This window comes from Pleurodeles waltl, chromosome 6 (assembly GCF_031143425.1).
Source record: "Pleurodeles waltl isolate 20211129_DDA chromosome 6, aPleWal1.hap1.20221129, whole genome shotgun sequence".
Taxonomy (NCBI): Eukaryota; Metazoa; Chordata; class Amphibia; order Caudata; family Salamandridae; genus Pleurodeles; species Pleurodeles waltl.
Window position 1 is genome coordinate 1243042554 of NC_090445.1, and position 12515 is coordinate 1243055068.

The following is a 12515-nucleotide window of genomic DNA, read 5'->3' on the forward strand; positions in this document are numbered from 1 at the left end:
TCAGGATGGGCAGAGTATGATGCAATCATGGTCACTGTGCAGATTTCTCTAACTACATAATATCTGGACAGTTGTATTGACAAGCTACGTTATTTGACAGTAGGGACATTTCAGTTATCTACAGCACAGTTGATAGCACAGTTGATATGTCACATTACCCACAGACAGATTTGTTGTGTAAGTGCTATTTATTGAAAGGTGCTGTAGTGCTATATGTACATTGTCCATGACTGTGAGTCCATTATAGTGATATCTTCCATTGTGATCCAACACAAGGGTTTACCAAAATGCTTTTGTCATGCTGGGGATGCTGTTTCAGACAGTGCAGAGGGACAGACTTAGCCAATGAGTAGGAGAGAGACAATCACTGGTCTGGGTGACAAGATATACAGTGGTTTGCAGAACAGTGCTTGAGTACAGTTGTTGCAAGACTGGCAAGTTACAAAAGCGCAGGACCTTGGTAATAGTTGGCCATGTGGCAGGGACTAGTGCTTCCGGGTCATTTTCCTTGTGAATGTGATCTGTTCCATGTCTTCTTCTTCTGATGTGTGTGTTGCCTGCCTTGTCCTTGTTGTTGTTGGTTGTGAAGGGGCAACACACACCTCAGTGTTAGAAGACGTGGAGTCAGACATCCCGGTCGCTGCTCCCTGTGAAGGTCTTAAGGGCAGTACTGCTGCAAGGAGGGCCTGCTGGTTTTTGAGAATAGCAGCCACATCACGATGGTAGGCAGCCAGGTCGGCCCTGAGGGATTCAATGTTGCATTCGTGCACACGTTGACAGGATTGCTGCTGTAGGTGTTGGGTCAACTGTATTACAGCTACGCTGATTTCCTTCTGGGTTTTCTGCAGTTCCTGCAAGATAGATGTAAGGGCTTGCATAGCTGCTGCCTGATCTGCAGATGCCATCATGCACAAACGCACCCCCTCAAGGCTGGCTGTCATATTTTGCATCCCCACCCGCACCTCCTTGGCCAGCTCCCGCTGTACTCCAACTACAGTTCTCTCAAAGCTGGTGCCAGTGTCGTCTGAGTCCTCAGCTGTATTGGAGCTGGCAGGTCTTACAATTGGGGTGGTGGGTGTTTCCTCTGCGATGGCTGCTTGTTCTGTGCTCCTCCTTGTGACAGAAGGTGGGGTCTGGAGGGTTTCAAGGACCTTTTGGATAGTCTCCTGGGGAATTTTTATTGGCTCGTCATCCATGTCATCAGGGAAATCTGGGACAGGCATATCGGCAGGAGATCCATCTTCCTCTGCAATGAAACAGGGTACAATTAGTGTGTCTGTGTTGTGACAATTTTGACGTGACGTGCCTGCCTTTTGATGAATTCACTTTGTGATCTTGTTTTGTATTAATATCTGCAGTCCTTCAGATGGGCATTGTTTCAGGCCTATGGCCCACCTGTGTGTCACATGTATGTTATTGAGTTATCAGACTTGTCAGCCTCATCGCCTCTAGGTGTTGGTTTATGCCAAATCGAGAATTGCCACCTTCTTGTCCTACTCGACCCCCCGTGTATATCCATTCTCATGGTGAGACCTTTCACTGGCTGTGGGCGTTCTGATGGCCCTGGCAGCACACTTAACTATCAGGACTTGCCCCAATCCCTGATCGTTCACATCGACTTAAATGTAATTGACATGTTGCATATCCTTTGCATGGCAATGTTATGATCTGATATGGATGTTGACATTGTGAATGTGTCCTGCTGATGTTGGGAAATGTGTGTTACATTGGATTGCCCTGATAGTCGTATCAGTGTCTTATTTCGTCCTCTGACTGTGCAGGTGTATTTCAGTGACCAGTTACATGTGTCCCCTCCTCAATGCTGTTGTCTGAGCAGTATGACATTTGGGATGTTGCCTTGTTACCCAGGCACAGGATGGACCCTGACATATGCAGCATGGGTGTGTCCTTAGTGCTGTGTCGCTCCTATTGTTGTTTACTTTGGCTGATGTTTGTGACAACTGTGGACATTGACATTTGAGTGTACTGGGGCCTTTGTCTTGTTTCAGGAGATTGTGGCAGATATCATCCTCACCCCCTAATTTAGGTATATATGTTCCATGGGGAGGTTAATGCCGTTGGCTACTTGAGCTGCACACAGATCAGAGGTGGTAGTGGCAACTGTTTTCGCAGTTACATTGCAGTTGTCGATTTGGCTAGAGGATTGCTAATAGGGCCCTAGTTAATGTAGGAGGGATGTTGGCTGATGTTTGCCAGGATGTCAGTTTGACGTAGTGGCCTTCCCTCCTGTCGTGGCTTTCCCTTTGCTCCATCGTTGGCATGACAGCATGCCCCCATGGGACTGTTGTTGGTGTTGTGTAATGGTGTGCCCCAGGTCTTCTCAGAACGGGCCATGCCCCCCTGCCATGCCCCTTTACCCATGCCACTCCATGTATATGATGACTTACATGCAATGTGTAGTAGGTATTTCCCCCCCCCCGGTTGCAGTTGACATTAGTGCTTTTTAATTCCCCATGCGACTTACCCTGCATGTGCGTTGTCTCCTGGTAGTCTGCGCTGTCCTGTCCTTGAATCCCTGTGACGATCTCCTCAGGGATGACGGCTGCGACCATCTCCTCCATGTGGTCCAGGGCCTCCTGGTGTGCTGGACTCCCACCTCCAGTCTGCAGTGCTGCCTTCCTGTTCCTGGCCATCTTTTCCTTGGTCCTGCGTTTGCAGTCATGCCAGCGTTTCTTGCACACGATGACTGTTCTGCGTACTTCAGCCACACTGTTAATCTTGTCGACAATTTTTTGCCATATAGCCTCTCTCCTACTGATTGGCAACTTTGATGTGACAAACAGTTGGTGCTGGTGTTCCGTCACCTCTTTAACCAGGATTTCCTGCTCCTCTGCACTGAAGCAACACTTTCTTTTCTTCTTAAAAGTGTCCTGGTTCTTGTGTGGGTCCTCCTGGCTGGTTCCTGGTCTGCTATCATCTTCCTGGGGTCTGTAGTGGCATCTGGGATCCATTTTGGCTCTCCTCTGGTGAAATGGCTGTGTTCGCGGTGTTTTTTGACACTATTGCGTCAAAAAAAGGCGCATATCTGGTTTGCGGTGTCGTAAATTGACCCACAGGCATTTCCGCCGCGTTAACGTCGTTTTCCTTTACGACATGACGCCGCTGTGTGTGTCAAAAATAATGACTCCCACCTGTTGTTTGCGCCGCCGTGCGTCAAAGTATAAATCTGACGCCCGCCCGGCGCACCAAAATGGCGTTAGCCGGCGGTAATATTTTTGACGCAAAACTGCGTCGGCGCAGTTTTGCGTCATAAAGTATAAATATGGGCCAATGTATTTTGTAAGTTTGCGCCGATTTTGCGTCAGAAAACGACGCAAATGCAGCGCTAAAAAAGTATAAATATGGGTGGGTTTTACTGCAACCTGTTTTAATAAACATATACTTGGAATGGTGTCAATAACTCTGTGATTTTGAGTTTGGGGGAAAATTGAGAAGAAAGAGGATCTCTAGCGGGTTCCAGAAATCAAGCTGTCATATTTACAGAAATAGGTCCTTAGCATTCAAGTGCTGCACCGTTTGACGACTCCATTTCTAACGTGAGGGCCAATAACCATATAAATTGGATTGAGATGCGTGCAGTGCGAGCCGGCAGAATGCCACACCGGTTGATGAAGGTGCTCTTCGGGGAACACAAGGGACACTGGTTCGCCAAGAGAGTGAGGCGCCTGCCTCTGCTTGAGATATTGCAGGAACAAAAGAGTCTGCATTCACATGCGCAGCAAAAAAAAAACATGCGCAGCTATGTTTGAAACAATTAGTATGCATTTCTACTGTATATGTTCCAATGTATAATGTACCTTGGAAGTCCATGTGCCCACGACGTACTAACCTTTACATATTGAGAGGTAGTATTTGCACACCTTGCAAACTAAGTGGTTTCCTGAAGCTCTCCTCTGTGACTTAGGGGGTCATTCTGACCCTGGCGGTCATGAACCGCCAGGGCCAACGACCGCGGGAGCACCGCCAACAGGCTGGCGGTGCTCCCATGGGCATTCTGACCGCGGCGGTACAGCCGCGGTCAGAGACGGAAAACCGGCGGTGTTCCGCCGGTTTCCCGCTGCCCTATGGGAATCCTCCATGGCGGCGCTGCAAGCAGCGCCGCCATGGGGATTCCGACCCCCTTACCGCCAGCCTGGCTCTGGCGGTTTTGACTGCCAGAACCTGGCTGGCGGTAACGGGTGTCGCCGGGCCCCTGGGGGCCCCTGCAGTGCCCATGCCACTGGCATGGGCACGGCAGGGGCCCCCTAACAGGGCCCCACCAAGATTTTCAGTGTCTGCCAAGCAGACACTGAAAATCGCGACGGATGCAACTGCACACGTCGCACCCCTTCCACTCCGCCGGCTCCATTCGGAGCCGGCATCCTCATGGAAGGGGGTTTCCCGCTGGGCTGGCGGGCGGCCTTCTGGCGGTCGCCCGCCAGCCCAGCGGGAAACTCAGAATTACCGCAGCGGTCTTTTGACCGCGCAGCGGTATTCTGCCGGCGGGACTTTGGCGGGCGGCCTCCGCCGCCCGTCAAAGTCAGAATGACCCCTTAGTCTTTCTTCAGAAAACAGAATATGCAACAGTCATGTTTACTTCCTCCTCTTTCTTGAATAGCAAATGAAAATAGCGCACGGTTTTATGGCAGGCAGACAAAAAAGCGCCTTTGAATTGTGACGAAAAATCAGAGAGAAGCAACAACCTTACAAAATGTAGAAAAGTGAAGGTCAATTATGTGGGCATTCAGGTCACTGCAGCGGTGACTGCGAACGTGACGTGGTTGGCAAATTAAGTGCAATCTCTAGGCGCACATTTCCTTCCCGCCTGCAGCTAGCTACAGTAACACTTTGGGCCATATTTATACTTTTTGACGCAAAACTGCGCTAACGCTGTTTTGCGTCAAAAAAATTAGCGCCGGCTGACGCCATTCTGAAGCGCCATGCGGGCGCCGTATTTAATCAATGACGTTAGCCGGTGTTAACCGCCGGTGCTGCCTGGTGTGCGTGAAAAAAAACGACGTACACCAGGCAGCGCCGGCGTAGGGGGATATGGAGCTTGGGTGCCAAAAAATGGGGCAAGTCAGGTTGAGGCAAATTTTTCGCCTCAACCCGATTTGCGGCATTTCTTTCGACTCCCAACCCCCATAGAAATGACTCCTGTCTTAGCAAAGACAGGAGTCATGCCCCCTTGCCCAATGGCCATGCCCAGGGGACTTCTGTCCCCTGGGCATGGTCATTGGGCATAGTGGCATGTAGGGGGGCACAAATCAGGCCCCCCTATGCCACAAAAAAAAAAAAAATGACTTACCTGAACTTACCTTAATGTCCCTGGGATGGGTCCCTCCAGCCTTGGGTGTCCTCCTGGGGTGGGCAAGGGTGACAGGGGGTGTCCCTGGGGGCATGGGAGGGCACCTCTGTGCTCCTTCAGAGCCCACAGGTCCCTTAACGCCTGCCTTTTCCAGGCGCTAAAAAACGGCGCAAAAGCGGCCGTACATCATTTTTTTGGACCCGCCCACTCCCGGGTGTGAATTTTGCCCGGGAGTGTAAATACGGCGCACATGCCTCGGAGTCAATTTTTTAGACGGGAACGCCTACCTTGCATATCATTAACGCAAAGTAGGTGTCCATGCTAAAAAATGACGCAAACTCCATGGACTTTGGCGCTAGACGCGTCTAACGCCAAAGTATAAATATGGAGTTAGTTTTGCGTCGGAATTGCGTCAAAAAAAACGACGCAATTCCGGCGCAAACGGAGTATAAATATGCCCCTTTATGTCTCAGACAATTCACGACCGTTTAAATAAAGGATTTGAAACTGCTTTGACCTGCCGAGGGGAATGTTGGAAGATAAGTATGATCCACGGCGCTAAGAGGTAGTATTTTTGAGACAGGTTTTAATTTGCAGCTTTTATGAGAGTTACAGATAATTCGAGGATCATTTATGTAAATCTATGAAGTCTTTCATTTCCAAACGAAAAACTCGAATTCTCAAAAAATGCAGAGTTTCTATGAGGTGTAAAATTCTACACGAGTAAGTAATGAAAAATCACTGCCCATTTTATACTTTTTTAGAGCCGCATTTGCGCTGCTTTTTGACCCAAAAGCGGCGCAAATTTACAAAATAAAGTGGGTCAGATTTATACTTTTTGACGCTCAACCGCTCGAACGCAGTTTTGCGTCAAAAACTTTAATGTGGGCTAACACAATTTTTTTGCGCTACCCGGGCGTCAAATTTATACTTTTTTTTACTCTAACCATTGCACCCCCTCGTAAAGCAAGATTACGTTAATGCAGAGAAAATGACTCTAATCCGGTTTGCGACGTTGCAAACTGGATCCGCGCCATTTTCCACCACTTTTGCGCCAAAAAGCGGCGCAAACGCAGCAAACAGTGCTAAGGATCCCCAAAATGGATCCCAGAAGCCCGGAGGGATGCCAGGGAGACCCCAATCGACCAGGAACCAGCCAGGAGGACACAGACAAGAACCAGGAGTGGGAGAAGAAGAAAAGGAAGTGTGTTTCAGTGCAGAGGAGCATGAAATACTGGTCAGAGAGGTGACAGAACACCAGCATCAACTTTTTGGCACCTCAAAATTGCCAATTGGGAGGAGAGAGCCATTTGGCAACAAATTGTCGACAAGATCAACAGTGTGGCAGAGGTCCGTAGAACATTCACGGAGTGCAAGAAACACTGACATGACTGCAAGTGCAGGACCAAGGAAAAAATGTCAAGGAACAGGAAGGCAGCACTGCAGACTGGAGGTGGGAGTCCAGCACCGCAGGAGGCCCTGGACCAGATGGAGGAGATGGTGGCAGCCGTCATACGAAAGGAGATCGTCACAGGAATTCAAAGACCGGACAGCGGAGACTACCAGGAAACAACACATATGCACAGTAAGTTGCATGGAGGACAAAAATGCCTAATTGCTAACTGCAAGCAGGGGGAGGTACATACCTACAACACAATGCATGTCAGCCATGGAAATCAGGCATTGGAAAGGGCAAAGGGGCACAGGACGGGTGCATGGGCTGTGCAGGGGAAACCAGGGTCACAGCACAACACTACACCAACAACCTTTGCATGGGGGTACTCTGCCATGCCAAGGCTGTTGGAAAGGCAAAGCCAGTCCAGGAGGGTAGGCTAGGATATAAAACTGGGCTGCTGTCAGAGGACAGCTGGTATAGTCACAACATGAACTAGGGGTCAATTTCAGTCTCAGGCCATTTCTACAAGTGGCATTTACCATTGACAACAGTTGCCACTACCACCTGTGCTGTGTGTGCTGGTCTAGTAGCAAATGGCAATTAGGTGCCCATGGAACAAACACACCCAAAATAGAGGGTTCAGGATGATGACGTGATCAATCTTTTTTAAGTCGTAACAAAGTGTAAATCCTGTCAAATGCTCATGTCTATAGGCACAATAAACATAATGTATTGTTAGTTACATTATGAAGTACACAGCAGTAATGTCATACCCATGCTGCCCATTCCAGGGTCTACCCCGTGCCTGTGTTACAATAGCTGCAATGCCACCTTGCAACATCTCAACTGTCATATTGCTAAGAAAACAGCATTGAGGGGGAGGACATATGTGTCTAGCTAGTTAAACAGACCGGCACCATCATAAGAGGAAATGGAACACTGCCAGGCCCATCAGTGCAATGCAATGTAGCACACATTGGCAAACATCAACATGACACACTACCAATGCTGACACCTGTATCGTGCCATGCCAATGCTATACATAGTATGTGCTATGTCTCAGCAACGTATAGCTGTATGTGAAATATCAGAGACTGGATCCGTCCCATATTGTTAAGTGTGGTGCAAGTGGCATCAGAACACCCACAGCCATTGCAAGGCCTCACCATGCTAATGGAAGTAGAGGGAGGGTTGAGTAGGACAAGAAGGTGGCAAGGCACAATCTGGACAGAACCTACATCTAGAGGATGTGACGTAGACAATTCCCCAAACTGCCCACACTACATGTGACATGCTAGCATTAATGACAGGAACAAAGAACAGGAACCAAAAGTACAATATCCCACCGATAGGAAGTCACAACACAGACACACTAATTGAACAATATCTCATTACAGAGGATGATGGCTGTCCTGTGGATATGCCTGTCATGGACTTCTCTGATGACACGGATGACGAGCTGACAACCATTAGCCAGCAAACCCTCCAAGATGTCCTTGGAACCCTTCAGACCCCACCTTCAGTCGCAAGGAGGAGCACAGATGTAGCAGACATCACAGAGGACACACCCAACACCCCAATAGTACGACCTGCCAGCTCAAACCCAGCTGAGGACTCTGATGACACTGGTACCACCTTTGAGAGGACAGTAGTGGGGATACAGCAGGAGCTGGCCAAGGAGGTGAGGTGGGAATGCAAAATATGTCAGCCAGCCTTAAGGGGACGCGCATGTGCATGATGTCATCTGCAGAACAGTTAGCAGCCATGCAAGTCCAACAATCCCTACTGCAAGGACTACAACAGTGTGTAAGGGATTTCACCACAGCAGTTAGGGACTTGCCACAATACCTGGCATCCCAAACATTTCACTGCGTGCACGACTCCAATCATGACCCCCTCAGAGCCGACCTGGCTGCCTACCACAGCGATGTAGCTGCTATACTCAAGAACCAGCAGCTCCTCCTTGCTGCAGTAATGGCCTTAATAGCCCCACAGTTGGCAGCTACCGGGAATTCTGAGTCCACTTCTCCAATCACTGAAGTGTGTGTTGCCCCTTCAAACCCACCACCACCAAGGGCAGAGGAGACGACACACACATCACAAGATGAAGACGTGGAACAGATCACCTTCACCCGTAGGAGTACCCGGTAGCACCAGTCCATGCCACATGGGCACTGATTTCCTATATCCTGTGCTTGTTAACCTGCCAGTCTTGCTACAGTTGGTAACATGCACTGTTCTCCAGCACACTGTTTACCTTACCACTATGCACTGCAATTCTTTCACTACCTAATTGACAATTCATGTTCCTCTGCACTGAATGATACACAATCACAGCATGTCCAATGACATGTCCCTCACCATTGCACTTGTGTTGCATCACAATAAAAGGCGTCACACTAATAGACTTACAATCCTGGACTATGTAAATATTGCACTACAGCACTTTAAAATAAATAGCACTTACACAACCACTTTATCTCTGTGTAATGTGACACATCAACTGTGTAGGAGATTTGTGATTTATGTAACATGTCAATGGCCACAGAATGTCAATACAATACTGTAGAAAGAATGTTGGCTGATAACTATGCACAAGGGTCTGGATGTTATCATCATCTGTGCTTCTTTAGGCTTATTTCTGAAGTTAAAGGATCACAAACAGTAAAATGCTGTGTAGAACTGAATATGTCAGGTCCAAAGTATGAACAAATTAAACTCAATGTGGCCCGCATTCCCTTGAAGACAATCATTATGTATGTGACTTCTGACTCTAAACTTTAATCACCCACCCACACCATACAGCAGGAATGGATGTGTACGAATGTATGGACAATAACGTCACCTGGGAGTACAATGTAAGAAATCATAGGTGTGATTTATGTATACTGAACTTCATAAGATTATGACACCACTCAGTTTCTCAGAGTTCACATGAACATCAGGCTGCAGGCAGACGTCCCACAGTGCCCAAAATTCCAATACAGGACTCAATGATGACAGTTTGAAAATCACACCAACCTTTACAACACATTGGGAACCATAGTTACCTTGAGTGGTGGGTGCAATGGATGGCAGATGCATAGAGAGGTAGCTTTGTTGTAGCTGCCAATGTGACAGCTCATTTGAGAGTGGGAATAACCATGTCAAGAATGGGATTTGGATGCAGGATGAAACACAAATGCAAATACAAAATTGACACTGTACACTCATGCAAAGGCCCTGATTCCCAAGCATATGACACATACTGTAGAGGAGTACAGCAAACTTTATTATATCAGTAAGAAAGGAAACTTAAACTATGGAAAATACCTAAACTAACCTAACCTATCCTAACTATACATTACCCACAACTGGCCCTAACTACCCTAAGCTAAACGTACTCACCACATGTAACTAAACACTCTAAACATCAACCCCCCACCCCCCTTATATGACGGGACACGTGTAGAACAACATATACTAACCTAAACACATACTAAGTTATCCTAAACAAATATATATATATATATATATATTTACACACATAAACCCCAACATCACCCCCCACCCACCCACAAACAAACATGTAACAATATAACTCCCCCAACCCCCAGAAATTCTCCTAACGTATCCTAATTAAACTAGCAGCCTACTCTAACCTAACACTAAGCCCCCTCAGCCCACTAAAGAAAAGAATGAGGAAAGAGGAAGGAAGGGACGGAATTAGGGGTGAGGATCCATAAGTCACAGATTGGCCCTCCTCAGGATTTTCTTAAACCCTCGCAGTCTCCTGCTATTGCGGGCCACCTCCTGCTGCAGGGTGTCCATCCGGCGCAACATACGTTGCATGTCACGTTGTAGTGTCCAGAACTTGGTCATGTCCATTACTGCAGCTGGGGTCGTCTGGGTAGCACTTGTTGTAGGTGGTGCAGTGGTTGGAGGTGCAGAAGGTGCTGCTTGTGGGCCTTGGGCTGACGAGGTCGAGGGACCAGCTGGAGTGGCTGTCATCCCTGTGTCCACTGTGGTCTGAGCTGTTGTGGTGGTGGCAGTTGTGGGCAATGCTGGCCCCCCTTGGCTAAATTCCCTCCATGCCCCTGTGGCTCTCTCATGATGATATCGCTTAGCCATATTCCGGAACCCAGCCTCCACATCGAGGATATGGCGGTGCACCACTGCCCGCCTCTGAAATTCACGTATCTCCTGGGCATTCATGTTGGCAGCTGTAAAAATAGAGACAGGCAAACATTAGTGACATCATTGTGTGATACATGTACAGATGATATTCTAACACTTCATCAGAAATAGCACATGCAGTGCAAATCACAGTACAGATGATGGAATGTCCCTTAGGAATGATATGACAACACAGCCTACCCATCACTATCTAACAGGCCAGCAATGCACAACAAGGTGTGTATTTAATTAAATGATCTGTGCATATTTGTAGTGCTATTTATCACATAACAAATGCTGCAAGTACTCAACATGTGCCAGGCCGACTAATCATTATATTATAGACCAAATTCAAGGCACACAAGACCTGTGATTTGTATATGGAACTGCTAGGATGGTATGACGTTGGTAATCATAAGGGGGCCTTTTAGTTTGGCACACATGAATGCTTGAATTACATGTCTGTCATCTACACTGTGACCATCACACTTAGCTACTCATATTTTCTAGCCCTAACCCTGTGCCTCGGGGGGGATGGACATGCAACACATACTTTCAAATATAAAGGACAACCACTAAGATTTGTACAGCTGTACCTGGGTTTAGTCAGTCCACCACAGGTAAGGAGGCCTGCCAACTAATATTGAGTCAACCATTGGACAATCATATCTACATTCATGTTTCTATTTGCAGACAATTGTCAACATCATTAGATCTCACTGACACATTTCCAAAATCAACCACATTGATGCAAGCACCCATCTGGCCTTGACCTGCATGCACGCCTATGACATTTCACTCAAGTGCCATGTAAATGGAGTACAACATGTGGAGGTAGATGCTGCGGGACAGTCACCCATACAGTCCAACATGTTCATTACTCAACAGGGATGTGTAAGTCTGTGTGTAAAACTGATGCATCTCTGTTCTGTGTGAACTAGAGTATGACTTGCTGACTAAATTATGACACTGGCCACCTCCAAATCAATTTTTGGGATACATGTAGCAACAAATCACCTTGTTCACCTGCCCATGCCTATTACACAACACTCGACTCCCAATGTACGACTCTCCGCCGCTGAATGTCTAACTCTTCCATGGAACACAATGTCAACCTCCAATCAAGTCACATATCAGATCACGTGCCAGCTCATTATATCTTGCAATGAGTCTAACACACAGGAGTCAATCACACAACAGCTGCAAACACAACACAGTACAAACATATTAACACTTATTGGATACGTCTGGGTCTGCAAATCGAGCCACTTCACCTATTGTGTAGGGGGCTGGTCCACCTGTAAAACATGGAAGGGTGGTATGTGCTCAATGTCTGCTCACTGTACAAAAGTTGGAACAACAAATCACTGTGTGTGACATTTTATATGATAGAGCTGCACATCTGGCATGTAGACACCCCAAAAGACATACCACCGCAAACATGCATTGACACTGTCACTCCAGTGAGTGATAGATACACATATCCACACATGCACTGGCCCTAACAATCATGTGGTGCCAAACATGATTACTCAATTTTGTGCTTAATTCATTCCAGAGGTTACTCCATTTCATCTTTTGTAATTGGGAGGCACATGCAATGCCACATTCCTGGTGCACTGCAATACCAGTGACTCAGTATTGTGGCTTGTGCAT